This window comes from Epargyreus clarus, unplaced genomic scaffold (assembly GCF_041222505.1).
Source record: "Epargyreus clarus isolate Ecla_fem2 unplaced genomic scaffold, WU_Ecla_fem_2.2 ptg000027l, whole genome shotgun sequence".
Taxonomy (NCBI): Eukaryota; Metazoa; Arthropoda; class Insecta; order Lepidoptera; family Hesperiidae; genus Epargyreus; species Epargyreus clarus.
In genome coordinates this window covers 766,204-782,365 of record NW_027332234.1, presented here as the reverse complement: position 1 = coordinate 782,365, position 16,162 = coordinate 766,204, and the positions used below count along the sequence as shown (strand labels likewise).

Here is a 16,162-nt window from a genome sequence, read left to right as displayed (position 1 = left end):
CGAGCTCGCCCGTGTAATTTTCCACTAAAAACCCAGCACCCAACCAAGTTAGCCGTGTAGTTAATCCCTCCATTAGTAGTTCGCAGCATTATTTTCTCCGAAGCGACAAGTATCGGTGTAGAGCGGGCGATAGCGGCCCGCTATGGCAACCAGTAGCTCCAACCAAGTTTTTGTGCAGTAACTAAGTAAGCTAAGTGCTTCGGACCTTGCCTCAATGACGTGGATTGACGAGTCGAGATGACTGGATCTTTTCTTTTTATCAGTATAGATAGATAGATAGATAGATAGATAGATGAAAGTAATCGTTTGATCTGTAGCAATTAGTAGAATAACACCTATTATTAATATTTAGACTATCTGTCTGAATGTTGCCTACCAAATATCGAAATTTCATAATTTCTACTATGAAGTAGGTTTTAAATCTTTGATAGACAAAATATTGGATAGATTGATTATTAATAACGGGCCAAGATAACGATGTTATAATAGGGAGAAAACTTATTTGGCATGTTTCGTATAGTATACAGCAGGCATGTATTTCAGGGATTTGGTAACGCACTCCAAGCTTGTTGATAAGTCTGTTTTTGGTCTAATAATTCGAATTGGAGCAGTGTGGTGGACTATGCTCTAAGCTTTCTCCAGTTGTGAAGCAATCATGCCCAGCAATGGGTCATTAAAAGTTCGTTGCCATGCTTGAGTGATTCCAAAACGAAACATGTTACTGAAATTTTGTCTACGAAATTATTTATCCGTTTTTCTGGAAACAGCTTAATACATTTTGTAAAAAAACTTTTGTTCAATGACAGAGCAATTTTCATGAATATAAATGCGAGACAACTTCCATCTCTGCAATATACATATTACATATTATGCTGTTCATATGTGAAATTTAGAAAAAAAACGATTTTAATAGCGAATAGTTTCGTTCTCATAGGGCAAATCGGTTAGGTATTCATTTAGCAATATCCTTTCGCAACATAAAACTCATAATAACTTGCAATACGAGCAATTAATAACTCCAGTTACACGGACTAGCAGCCTGCGACGGGTTTGGCCGCTTTTAATTGATAATACACAGTTATTAAGTATGACCAATTAACGTGTAAGAACTAAGTACATTTTGTTGCAAAGATCGGGTTTGCTCGTAAAATAATGATTAACTGATAAAGTAGAATATACTCTTAGTAAGTGGTCAATATTATTGATCGAGATAATCCAAGGGGTTATAGTTTGTGTGCGAAGGAGTTATAAAACCTTAAATCTAAAAGGGTAAAGACTCAAAGCTGCCGAAGAACTCCATATTTTTGTGAGGATTTCCTAATTGCGATGACTTCGAAAATGTTTCTTGTGTCCTCAGGTGTAGCAACGAGTCTGCGGCCGATCTCAGGTAGCACTTCAATTCTATCTGAGGGCGATTAATATTGCATGCATAGCATACGAGCATGCTACGAATATATCATAAAAAAGTATCAGAGTATCCACGGCTCGGCTCAGTAAACAAATCACCCTCCTATAGTTTCACCGATTAGTAACACGACATCGCTAAGGGTGCAGCACCCTTCACCTATGCGTCAATACTAGATTAGGTTTTTCAAGGGTTTCCGTCTATAATTTCCATGAAACTAGAAACTAGTCACATTAGCACGTATAATAGGGCTGCTTTATTTATATTTAGTAATAAAAAATCGACCACAAACATAAGTTTATAACGTTTTCATTCACAGCCCTACACTAGGATTACCTTGGGGTTGTGGGCGGCATGGACACACAAAGAGGTATACATAAACACCCAGACCCAGCATAGAAATCTAAATTAAATAGTTGGACTTCTGGCGAGTCGGGAATCGAACCCAGAGCCCCTGGATATTATACTGGTATGGCGACCGCCACAGATATAAATTATATATATATATTTTTTATTAATAACACTAGCCTACCAAAAATAAAAAAATGTAAAAAAGTTGACACAAAAATGAAAAATGTACTGAAATAATTTTCATAATATTTTTTATAATTAAATTTTATGGAGAAAGCGAGCATGCCAGCCTAATTATAAGTGGGAACTGCCGCCCATCGACATCATTACTTGACTCAAGTAGAGTCCTGCCTAATGTTAATTAAAACATTTACCCACCATCTAAATATTCATTAATTAATAGGTACTTCTGCCGCTTTACCACACTTCCAATTATACCACACCAGCTTTACATGTTTAGCTAATAATCGTAAAAAGATATGATAGTATTTCGTAAGGAAATTCGTGAGACAATCCTCAAATGGACAAATATTGTCGAGACTTATATAAAATAAAGAACTTTGAACCTCGGACCCCTCGAGGCCGAGTTTCTTAACCATTAGGCTATCACAGCTTTTTTTGCAAATAACTTTACAACGAATTATTTATGCTAGTTTTAACGCGACAATGATTATTAAGTGATATACACAAGTTATTACCTAGGACAGAGAGAGGGGAAGACAAACTGACAAACGGACAAATGAACAGACGAACGGACGATTGTACAGACGGAGGAACGGACAAACGGACGGCCAGACAAACTCACAGAAGGACGGACAAACCGATGATCGGACGGACAGACAGGTGGACCAAAGAACGGACGTCAGAACACAGAATGAACGGAACGGCTTACGAACAAGCGGACAGACAAACAAACGAACAGACTGTGTAGCGTTCCTACTAAATCTAGCACAAAATAAGCTACATTAAGTGTAGAAATACAATACAACATACCTTGTCCCGACACCCGATATACTCCACTTGTTTCGCGGATACTATATCAATATTAATTACCGTCAAAGACCTTTTACAGGTTCGATACCCGGCTCGCGTTACCTTTAAAGGGTACCCACGATCGGCGATACCATCGATGTACGATAGGGCGATACAACGATACACGAACTAGGCATGGTGATCTCAGATCGATTAATCGGAGAATCGATATTTTTAACCAAAATAATGATATTTTAATCAACATCAAGTAATGAAATAATGTAAGCAATCGATGAAACTAGAAAAGTTGAAAAAAAGCTTTCTACTTTTTGTATTCAGTTTTTTTTTTCGCCGCCCTGAGTAATTTCCAGCCCGTAACTTAAACTTTTCATATTTACATCTTCTATCACACCACAGTTTTATTTTTTACGCCAATGTTCTATTGCTAGGGCGGGAAATAAACCAAACCTGAAATGCTAGTTTTTTGAGATTATGACGTTCTAGACCTCTATATTCGAATCGAATTAAAAATCGATATTTATCGGGAAATACCGCCATCCCTAGTAAGAAGGATTTAATGCGTCTTGTTACCCCGAGAATTGGAATACAATACGCCTTTTAGTGCACGCGCTGGATTTACTGCTCCAAAACTGTAATTGCTAAACGAATGTAATCCAATTCGAGAATCATGCTCGTAATTTATTGAAACAGTAATCGACTATGTAATTTGTGTAATAAGTTACCACTGCCGTCTAAATTCATATTTGATTTTAATGCCATGCTATTTTTAACGCGACAATGATTATCAAGTCATATACACAAGTTTAAACCTAGGACAGAGAGAGGGGAAGACAAACTGACAAACGGACAAATGAACAGACGAACGGACGATTGTACAGACGGAGGAACGGACAAACGGACGGCCAGACAAATTCACAGAAGGACGAACAAACCGATGATCGGACGGACAGACAGGTGGACCAAAGAACGGACGTTTGAACACAGAATGATACACGTTGGTCTAAGTTCAAAGCTGGATTACCATATGTTGGTATAACGAAAATAAGAGCGTTTGTCCACCGGTGCCTTCACCGAACCGTCACCGAGAACGAGATGACGGCGCCGAAGTAGCGGTACATACATTTACTACAACCGCGTGTCCACCGCACGTCCGTCACCCGAGCACCGTCATCCCGGCCGCCGAGATTTCGAGTAGATCAGCGTGACCGCTAGATCGGCCGAGATTTTGACGGGCCGATATGCCGGCAACACAAAACACGTTTGAACTTGTCCACACACTGCCGTCATACGCGTGTAAGCTGGAACAAACTAAACCAGCGACTTCGGTCACGGTGGACAACCGATCGCCTTCAGGTCATATTAAAGTCGGCCCAAAATAATGTCGTTTTCGCGGTGGACAAACGGCTTTAGAACGTCGTCTTTTAAACCAGAATACAACAATGCTAGTTACACCGCTATATAGCATAAATAATATACCTACAATTACTGAAGAGAGATTTGCGTTACTGATATAAGTACAAAATTCGCTTATTAGTAAAATGCCGATAATACTATATACCTAATTATAAACCTTTGCTAGATTTATGAAGTTTTCAAAACGATGACGACTAGACAGGTTTTGCACCTTCAGTCCTTCACTCTTTGTGTGCGTGACATTGAAAGAAAAATGGACGTCAGTGAATATAAAGTCCAATAATCACGCAATCTGCAAGCTGTGTCGAGACCGAGACGGAGTTTTGATTTATGATGACCATAAAGAAACCGTGGCTGGCAGCCACTAGCCAACACAATGGTTTAGACTCTTAGCTGGAGAATGGAACTGTTGATATCGCCTGCAATACAAGTAAAGATGAAGGATGTCCGCAGATGGTTTATTATATGCATTATACCTAGCAAATATACCTATATTTGCTATCCGAAAATAAATTAATTTGAATTTGAATAGTTTGAAGGTGGTAAAACCCTTTGTGGTTCGACTCAGAAGGTATCAACGCCACACCTATTCTGTCTTTTATTATGAAATGAATGTTAAGCGATGCTGTGTTATAGTTTGAAGGTTGTACTCACAGTAAGAAAGAAACATCTATACAAAACATTCTAACTTACTCTACAAGGGTAGTAACGCATCTGTGGCCAACATCATGCAAGACTCTACCAAGTTGTTTCTGAGAATTCAGTTGAAAGGCCTCATATAGAGTTATATGTTATTTATAAGTCATAAATCTTCTTAGCCCTCTAGAATGTACTACTCTAAAGTAAAGAACATTAAAAAGATAATTGATAGGTTTTACATTCTAAACTTAATTTCTAGTGGCGTAGTTTCTAGTTTACAGTGGCGACTACTGAACATTATAGGGCGAGATCCCACCGCTTGTTTGCTATATTGATCTGTTATTTCAGTCAAGTACTTCATACAAACTTCGATAACTTCGGCAACAACTTCGATACAAATATGTCGAAAAAAATTATTTATAAAACGATAATAACGTGATAATTTTAAAAGACATATTTTATTTTGAAAACGGATTATAATTTATGAAATTCATAAAATCATAGAATAAAATAAAATAATAAATAAAATAATAAATAAAATAATAAATAAAATATTAAAAATTCACGTAACACGTGTAAAGTTGGAGCAAAATACATTTTAAATGAACGACAATTTATCTACTTTAAAACAAATAGAAATTAGAATCGTGTAGACAGATCTTAGACTATTCCGCGACTCATAAAATGATGATCGTTTAAGTAAAAGTAATAATCATAGAAATCATAATTTTATTGCGGAATACTATGATTATGTATAACGACGTGGCTTTACGGGTTTATAAACTGGAAGCGGTAAGGTGCAATTCACACCGCGAAGCGCCATCTACGTAGGTAAATTTAGCTTAAGGATAAACTAGTTTCAGTTTGATAGTGCAATCAGCATAATGTAGTAGTAATTTAGCGATGTAATCCAGCGCTGGATTCCAAGTTTAAACGACAGAAAAATCTTTATTTAGAATACTATAAGTGGGTGCTTTACCCTTCACGGGAACGCAACTGTGGCTGACTTCAGGTGGGATTGCAATATTATTAGGGCTTTTTTGACCAGAAAAAGTGCAACTCGAGCTTTGGTTTATCTTATGGTAGGTAATGATACTTTTACGCACAAATGGCGTTACATAAGACACTCAAGGGTTGCAGAATAGGTCTACGGTATCTTCTGGAAGACGCAAGAGAGCGACTATAAGGGCTTCCGGGGTTGCGGGCGGTAAGAATAGGAGCTGGAACCGCCCGGCCATCGACTCCGGAAAGGATGGTGGTATGTGTGGTTGTATACCGTCGTATACACCAGATGGTGTGGCGTTCGTCATGCTCATATGGGCTGAGCCCGACGCGGCATCGAGTTCAGAAGACTCTGGTTGTATTCGTTGGAGATCCTGGTGTACTTACGTTACCTGGTGTGGTTACGCAGCGCGTAGAACGGCTACTGGGATTTTAGTACGGCATCCCAGAAAGATATCCCGAGTCGCTTCCTAGGCACCTTTCGAAGGATCCTCGAAAAAAGGCAGCAGTAGTAGCGCGGCAACCCAGCACCGGGTACCTTTCGAAGGATCCTCGAAAAAAAGGTGGCAGTAGTACATGACAGCTGAATAACGAAGAATTCTAGTACTATTTTGTTGTTCAGTAACAGGAGAACATTAACCGTAAGTTTCGTCTAGTTTTGCGTAATGACCGCGGTTTGGTTGGTTGCGGTGCACTGAAGTATGGAAATGTCTGCGGTCTGCCTGTTTCAATTGTCTAACGGTGTAGCAAATTGGTCATTTTCCACACAAACTAATTCAAGAAGTACAGTTTCTATGCCTACCTATATTTTGAATAAAAAAGGAAAATATATTTTTAATAATTTTCATACCTATTGCAAATATGTAGTTGCATCGATATATCTCAGTCTCTCATACTGTCACGAGGGTTCAAATCCCAGGCACACAACATATTTGTAGGTTATGCACGTATTATAATTTAAAAAGAAGAATAGAAATGGGTTGATGATAATTATATTGACTTGTACACTCCTCAGATATTAATACAAAATATACTTGCCCCAGACAGAAAGCAAAAGTTTTATAATTTGGTAGAGCCATGATTCAATCTGGGAGGTACCACCACTACCCCTATTTCTATCGTGAAGCAATTCTGCGTTTCAGTGGCAGGAGATGAATGCTTAACGGTGACGTACATATGACGCAACCATGTTAATCAGGTTTCAGGTAGAAACGGCTCTACATGTATCCAAAGGCTACAGTGACCACTTACCATCACGTGAACTGTAAAACGCTTGCTACTCAAATCTTATAAAAAAGCAAAGACAAGCAATAAAGCAGAAAGTTTACACGGTTTAGACACCTAATAAAAAACACTGCTTTTCCATGCAAAATAATACAAAGTTATAGATATCAAATTGCAAGTAACCCCAGATTATCGGAGCATCAGCAAGTGTCGTATCTGTTTACGTTCGCGATCGCAAGCAACCGATACCCTCGCAGCCTCCCATGCGTGAACGTTAGGATGAGTGCAGAATGGGGGCACGAGAAAAGAATGACGGAAATTAAGGACCCTTAATGATATTTCAGATCCTACAAAAGACAGATGAATTATTGTAGTTGGCAAAGTACACAAAGATTCAAAGGAAAATGGGAAAATAAAGGACAAATGACTGACTTCATTTGTACATCACATTTTGCAAATTAAAGTACTCCAGATTCAAAGGAAAATGGGAAAATAAAGGACAAATGACTGACTTCATTTGTACATCATCGGACATTTTGCAAATTAAACTTCAATAAAATATTGAACCATTTGATTGGATTCGTAGATGAGATTTAATGTTTCATACCCAACGCGTATAAACGTGGCCCTATATTTTACAAGTATTTATCTTTTCTGTGCCATAACATTCCAGGGGCCATAAATAACTAATTTCGTGCATGCTTCCGTTCGTTCATTTCTAGGGACCCGATAAATTTATTGCTTAATTAAAGTCCTAAACAACAACAAGTTCACTAATTCTTAACCCGTATTAAAATAGTGGGGTACAAACCTCGTGAAGTACGTCCCAGACCTTCCCTAGCAGGACATAAAAAAGATTGTAGGCAATCATTTTTTATTTACTTAACAACAAAAGTAACTTTCTATTTCTCCGCATGAAACCGCAATGTTTATTCACACGAGCACGGGAGCAAGGTTTACATAAACATCGGCATAAGGTATCATTACGCATACGTCTGCGGTCGCCACTCCAATAAACGAGAGTGCAATCTCCGATATTATTTTTTATGGGATTTAACCTGTTAAATGCGATAAATGCAGCAGTTACTCTTCGAGGTCGAAGTCTTTTCACGCATTTTTTTCGAATGATGTTCAATCTTGTTTTAAATCAACTCTTATTCGTTCGTTCAATCTTGTTTTAAATAAACTCTTACTCGCTTTGATGGTCGTTGGCGGTAATTGTCAGCGTGAGCTGTCGCTCACACGGTCGACGATAGGTATTGCTGGCGAAAAGCTGCAACAGCGGAACATCACCGCGCCTAGTCGCAAGCGACCGTCGGCAACCGTCTGCGACGGTCTTAACACAAACTATTGCTCTTATACCAACCAGTACTCGACCAGCGTTGTGAACCAAAACCTGCATTTATCTTGTGCTTAGGAGATAGATACTGAGTGTCAAGTTGAAAATTAGTTGTAGAAGTAAATATACATATTTTGGTTGCAACAACCAAAATCACTCTTGTTTTTTTAATGCGTCGTATTTTTTTGTACTGCATGTATATGACGTCATCATTGCAAGGTCTACTTAAGTTGACTCGGGCAGTATTCATAATAATGCTGTGGTTTCCTTACGGAGATGACTTCTCCCTACAAACCGACACAAAGAATCACGTTCTTTGCTCATCTTTATTTCCTCCTTTACGTGCGTAATTGTAATTCTTGTGTTACTGTTTATTGCTGTTACTTTTTATTTAAATGACACGTTGTTCACTACAGGGTTTTCTGCTTACACGTATTTAAATACGTTTGTCAATTTTTATACTAAGTAAATTAGTTGCTATATTCTGTACCTACTGTATATTAATAAATATTCTTAGTTCTTAGATTAATATAGTTTATATCACGGCGTGCGTAAATGGACGTTTTACGCACGCTTCGCGTGCGCAAAACCCCCATTTCCGACCCCGTAATATAAAATTTTATACAACACGCGGACGAAAAATGTTTTTCTGACTCGTGTGATTGCAGTCCTCGCCTCGCCTCGTATTCTTCACATGGAAGGTCTTAATAAGCGCTCGATCAATAAAATTTAATAAAGAATAAACATGACGAAATAACAAAAAAGTGTTCTTGTTATTCTAGATAACAGCACCATCTCTCGTCGCAAGACAGAAAGCAGTCACATTAGCATGATATACTATGACAGGTGGTAGGTTAAGGTGAGCAGACGAGGTGTCATGTAGACGGAACCCGATATATGTCACAACTGAGCTGAGCTGGATACCTTACGCTCGTTTGACCGTGAATATTGTGCAGAAAATATTTAAATAGAGATTCTTAAGTGCGAAAACTGTTAACATAACTGTATTTTAAATTCCTCTGTTAATTTGTACAACTTCGATGACAATACGATGTTGTACAGCTGATAATGGACTCGGACAAGCTTAAACTAAATATGAAATCCTAGTAAGTTTAAGCTTATTAAATTACAAAATCTAATTTTGTAAGTAAGTAAGTTTATAAAAAAACCATTAGTTTTAGTACATTTGTTATACATACATTTGTTTATCAGTATGTTATAAGTATGGTTACGATTAGGGACTAAGCTTTTGAAAACTGAACTTATTCGTATGTATGGAGTCGAGTCGAATATGTCGGTATGGTCGAATATTGCAACTGAATTTTTTACCAGGTAAACCCAGACGATTGAGCTGAAGTTAGCTACACTTTTCGTTCTAAATCCAAAATAGCGGGCCAATTATATATTGTAAGGGTATATTTTCATTACAATAATTTTTGTTAATAAGAGTCAATTTAATTGCTGGTGACTAGCAATGTAGCGGGAAACTATATAAAAAGAATGAAGGTTATTATACGTTTGTAGAAAATAAGATGTCATAGAATAAATTGTCAGAGAAAATAAATAATGGAATTGTAATTTGATCTTTTATTATATAAAATAGTATTTCAGGAATAATGAGCTTACAATATATGTTTTTTTATACACCCCAATGATATTGGTCAGATGAAAAAGTTTGCTCAGAAGAATATGAACCATAACCCTAGTTAAAGTCGTCAGTCGGGTAAAAACAAATGGCCAGTTTTGAATATACTATTTTTAGAGTATTTGCGTCAATTGTATTTCACCTCGAATAATCAATGTTAAATATCTCAATTATAAGGTCATACACTCGAAGTGAAATCTAAGTAGAAATTGATAAATGAGATAAGAGTAACAAATTAACGAGCATACGTTTTCCTCTATGTTAAGTGATATAGCCCTACCACAGTTAATTATAGTGTATCGTGGGTGTTTCATAAATACTTAAAGATATATAGGAAGCGTAGCTCACGTGACATGCATATAATAATTATACACTTTCAACATACAATCAGTTAAATGCAGATTAGACAATAAAGATTAGCGTACACTTGATTCGGTATCATTAATTTTTGAATAATTTCAATACTTGCTACGCTGTGGCGTGGAGGGTAAAGACATTAGTTAGCTACATAGAGTTGTGAGTTGAGCTAATCTTTGTTGTTATGTATTATATTGGCGTAGCATCCATGCTCCATGCCTGTAATAACGAAATAATTGTGCTCAGCAAACATATGAAAAGGGTTGCAGACAGAAACATACATATACGAGTAATATTGGTTTTAAGTACCTAAAACATACTCTTTTGGAAGGTTATAGAGCCAATATGGTTTCACTACCACACCTATTTTCACAGCACACTAGCGGGAAATAGTTCTTGCATTTCCATTACAAACTAACCATCTTTGTCTTCAGAATTGGCGAAGCATCTGTAGATGTCATGTCTGTATGTGTCAATGCGGGGGTTGTGAACCCTTTCCATCTTTGGACAGCGTTCTAAAAAAATAATGCGTATAGGTAAAAGTCTTATTTCTCAATGTGTTTATTGTGTGCCCGTCTTAACAGGTAATGAAAACAAGGCTATTTATCTGACTTTCCTCCGATGCGCCGGCGTATAATTTGTGAGAAATTTCCGAGTTCTTACGAGCCCTCAGGGTACACCTTCAAACGACTGTTGGTTTCCCTCCATCGCTTATAATTTTTATAATGGCGAGTCAATTATTTATGGTATTAGTATATTGAAAGAATTTAGACGGTGTAGTCGGAACGCATAATTTTAAATTATGTTAAACTTTCCTAAATAGCAATTTGATTATCCTTTCTAAAATATGTCTCTTAAGTTTTTTTTGAGTAGATTAATAGCTGTATGCTAAAATAAAATAGTTACAATTTTTATTGGATTATTCTCCTTAAAGCCTTTTTACGCACACAAAGATAAACAGAAGCGCTCAAATTAAAAACAGAAAATGTTATTAATTAGTAAGTCAGCTTATTCAGAAATCGACCTCAGAAACTTTGTGTAATTTAAGCTGTTTACAAATGTAATGTACAACTGTATGTAAATACCCTTAGTGAATAATAATTGTATATTCAAAGCTACAATGCAAGAAACAAACCGCTCGTTTTGCGGCAATCAGCTCGCGGCCAGACTCATGCTTGCAGTGATAAATATCTAGGAAACGAATCCTACCATTACTATGATATGGACTTCAAAACGTGTATACTTTACTAACTGTGCCTCGCGGTTCTCCCGAGTTGAGATATCTTCTAGCATATCTATTTTTTTTAATTATTACAAAAAAAAAACAGTCAACAGCCTAAGAATAATTGACCGAAAACAGTAAGTAGTGTATTTGCCATTTCATTTTGCCAAGTGCAATTAATTTCTAATACGCATATAACTGAAAAACCAGACGTGCATGCCTGGGATTCGAACTTCGGACCTCTCGATTGAGACGTCGCGTTTCAACTGTCTCCGTTTATATTATTCGCTTTATCTTGATAAACTTTGAAGCTGTAAAAAAGAGTATTTAACTATAAGACAAATATGAGATAATTATAAGATGTAAGAGTAGGTATGATGGTGGTACCATTGCAATCAAAGTGGTACCGCGTCTCCCATTTACGTATTTATTTATTGGCGCATAAACAAAGTTAGAGCCATTCATTCAAAACAGTACTCCACTAATAAGGTATTACAAAGCGTTCGTGATCCACTAGCGTCCAAGTTGGGTCGGATCGTGACAAATATTGACCAGCAATGGCTTGAACGATCTGACTTGCAAGGTTCCGGGTTCAATTCCCGGCAAATGTTTATGCCCCTTCCACTAAACAATGGGGCCGGCTATAGCTCTCCATAACGTTTCTTTATAATATTTTATTAATTACGAAATAATTATCCTTGAAAGTATACCCTGACAAATAGGTTCTTCTCGATACGCAAATGATTATTATTCAATAATGTGTTAGAAATATCACAGCGTTATTATAAAACGAAGGTACGTAGATATAAGCTTTGAAATCGTATTTGGTTAAGGAAATGCTAACAAAAATCATTAATATTCAACATTTTGTGCTTTTTAACCTCATTTATTATTGTTCAATAAGTTTTTTATACCACAATTTACATTTAGGATGTTTAGAGTTATATAGAACACGCTTATACTGTATCTGTTTTACTTTTGTGTGATTATTCACATTATTTGGTCATATTTTATCAAAGCGAATCATTTGAATAATATGGGCTATAGATATTATCCTAAACTAAAGTAGTATTTAAACTATTTCTCACTCACCGAAAAAGTTTCCGCTGCGTTACCGTAGCAACCTCACAAACACCTACAAAACACTACGCCACAAAAAACAAAAATCACAAATACATCCCATCACTATTTGTCCAACACTAAAGAAACTTCATCAGATCACAATTCATAATCTATGCACACATAAAAAATATGCGCAATACGTGACTTTTATGAAAAAGAAAAGCTTCGAAATTTAAATCAGCAGTCGTGCGTTCTCGGTGACTGCCGCGACCGTCTCACGTATTCGTTACGATGACCCCCTCCGTCCTTTTCTCTCCTTTATCCCCAGAAAGAGACGCATGATTTATATTCTGGAAAACCTTGATCGAGTGAAGCAAAAAGCTTACCTCTTTTCTTTAATTGTAGAGCTTTCATCGGAGTAACGCAACTGAGTTTAATACTGAAATCATGTAATGACTCGGATTTGTAAATTCGTTTTAAATGGAACTGAATTGATGTTTGATTTCAATTATTTAAATCAGATACTGCTAGGCACTGACCAATAGAGTAAAGTAATAGTAGTTCTCATAACGCGAAAATTTACATATTTCCGAAGCAAAACGTATTTAGACGCAACTTTAAAGATAATCGTTTCATTGTCGGTCGGTCGGATTTATTTTTTTAGGTTTAACACCATTTTAACACCAATAAAATAGTACATTACAATACGAGGACTCGTGTGATTGCAGTCCTCGCCTGCGGCTCGGCCTGCAAACTCACACTTGTCAGAAAAAAATTTTTCGTCCGCGTGTTGTATAAAATTTTATATTACGGGGTCGGAAATGGGGGTTTTGCGCACGCGAAGCGTGCGTAAAACGTCCATTTACGCACGCCGTGATATAAATTAATATTCAGTTACTTAAAATGTTAGAGTTTATATCACTTTAGCTGTAAAAACATATTTGATTAAGTAAATATTCTTATTTTATTTTACTGAGTAAGTAATAAATAAGTTATGTTATCTTAAATACATCGTTCTAAATTTTCGGTATCGTTAAGAATGCCTCAAATTCCCCCAGAAGATAAAACATACTATTTATTGTGTAAATAGTAATATCATGAAAATTAGGTACACGACACCTTAATTAGAATAATATCAATAGTTAACAGAGAAGACAGCCTGGCGTAGACTATTAGCCTTACCAGTGCCTAACTGGGGCGAACTAGGTAGAAAGTAAGCTCTAATTAGTAGCACAGATGCCATTCGTTTCTGCTAACACTTAATTAATGATGTACTATGTTTTATAGACTATATAAACATTTATAGACTAGTATTTATCTAAAAGCTAGGATATCGTTTGCAAAGTCGGCTTCGTTTGCTTATTTTGTGGGATTATTTTAGTAAACTCATCTTACTTATTTAAGATAAGCTTTTTAATTACCTATACAAAAGTCAATTGTAAAGTACCTACATTCTGACGGACATTTATTGTGCGGTATACACACTACACAGGCCTCGCATGCCTGTCCAACGATATACGTAATACAGTCCACTAAGTATACAAATCTAGGAGATATGACACAATCCTACTTCAACAGATGAGTAGATCAAACCACCTACCTTGCCTTCAAAGTGCATCTGCAAACTGGACTCGTGTTTGGTGTGATGTGCACGGCGCTGTCGCTCAAAGAAATAGACACGGCCTGGTCTTCCTATGTAGTAGTCACTAATTCACTAAGCATATCACAATTCACACGCGGTACCACGGTGGTCTCCATGGAAAACAGGAGCGAGATGGCACATACAGAACATCTATATGATCTTGACGAGCGCAAGACGATGACTGGCGGTATTTTTACATCTACCCACCGACAAGTTGACAAAGACAAAACACTTATATTATCTTTTTATGTACCTAGTTCATTTGAAGATAGTAGGGTCCTTTATATATTGTCACCACGCCACGCCAACAGAAATGTAGTAACATATGTGGGGCCTTTTTTTGTTTGTTTACGAGGAGGAAACCTTCAAAAGGTACCCGGTGCCGTGGAAACGACGCAGGGTTATGTGAGATTCTTACCGTACTAAAACCCCCCCGGTGGCCGTCCTCGGCGCTGCGTTGAGGTCCCTAGGATCTCCAAAGGAACGCAACCGGAGTCCTCATAGCACGTTGCCCCGTCGGGCTCCGCCCAGGTGTGCTTGGAGCTGGCCACAACGTCTGGTGCGTACGACGATATGCGGCCACACATACCGCCGTCCTTCCGGGGGTCGCTCACTGGGCGGCTCGACTCTTGCCGCCCGCAACCCCGGAAGCCCTCCTTTAGTCGCCTCTTACGACAGGCAGAGGATACCGGAGCCCTATTCTGGTCCCGAAACTACAGGGACAACACATGCGGGGCCTATTAGTACCTTATGCTGATTACAGATGTGTTCGGTAGCCACTTACCATCAGATGGACTGTTTGCCAATTCTTTATTCATTATATAATAAAAATAGATAGTTAGTTACGTATTAGCTTTATAAAACAAATTTAAACGTTTTAATAATCCAGTTAAGTTCCGACAGCTCAAGATCAAAACATGTTTATTAAAACACTCCTAAGGCCTCAATTATTTTCATCGTGCGACAAATGCAAATCCACGATAGATATTCAAGATAAGCTCCTAACATGTTGCGACAGAGGCTCAAATAAAAGGAATACATTTTGAAATATGCCGCGTGTTCGACACAAAGGAATCAATGAGGGTTAAGAATGGCGGACAACTTTTAGTGCAATTCAAATTCTCTTCGACCAGTTTCTATGTTGTTATGTAAAAATGCTTATGAAATTTTTAAATTAGTTAAATAACACAATACTACCTAATTCTGTCTTAGTCAAACACATCTTCATCCACATTATTTTTCTGATACCTATAACTACTTAACGATGGAAATAGGTGAGGCAGTGGTACCTCCCCTATCGAACCTTACTGAATTTACCTTTGAAACTCCTTCAATTTTTAAGTTTTGGAGTAGCTTACTAAGTCACTTTGCAGTCTACAACCAGCGTCGCAGTTTACAAAAATGATTATTGATTTTAAAACCAGTTCTAGAGACTTAAAACTCATTTCTATTAAACGAAGCGACGTTAAGCCGACAAGCGCAAACTGAGCGCTCAGCGGCGACGTGAGCCGGCTAAGCTGAGCTGAGCTGGGATCAACTCATCCTGCTTCCTGGATCGCAGGGGACCCGCGGGATACGCACCTGAGAAATTTATTAAGTTATTTTTAAACGCCACACACGTTGTTCAATACTGAAAGGCTTTATTAAATAACGCATAACGAGCCAGTTTTGATTTTGAAATGTAAATAGGTTTCGCAGTGGGTCGGAAGTACCATAGTAAATCCGTTACTGTTTCTGTTAGCACGTATATTTATTTCTTATACTGAAGTAGTGAACGAGCATGTAGTCTACATTATAGTAAGTGGCTACTGCTGTCCATAGATATCTATAAACAACCCCGGATAAGGTAATAGCCCGAGGTCGTCGAC

General features: G+C 37.5%; 1 protein-coding gene across 1 annotated transcript in view; it reads right to left on the bottom strand.

Moving 5' to 3' along the window:
* LOC140754136 (ankyrin repeat domain-containing protein 55-like) overlaps positions 1–12,943 on the bottom strand; it is a 109,813-nt gene extending 96,870 nt beyond the window's left edge. Inside the window, exon 1 of the mRNA XM_073089062.1 lies at positions 12,683–12,943. The gene's annotated coding sequence lies outside the window, so the exon portion shown is untranslated. The remainder of the gene's footprint in view (positions 1–12,682) is intronic.
* Between the last annotated feature and the right edge of the window lie 3,219 nt (positions 12,944–16,162).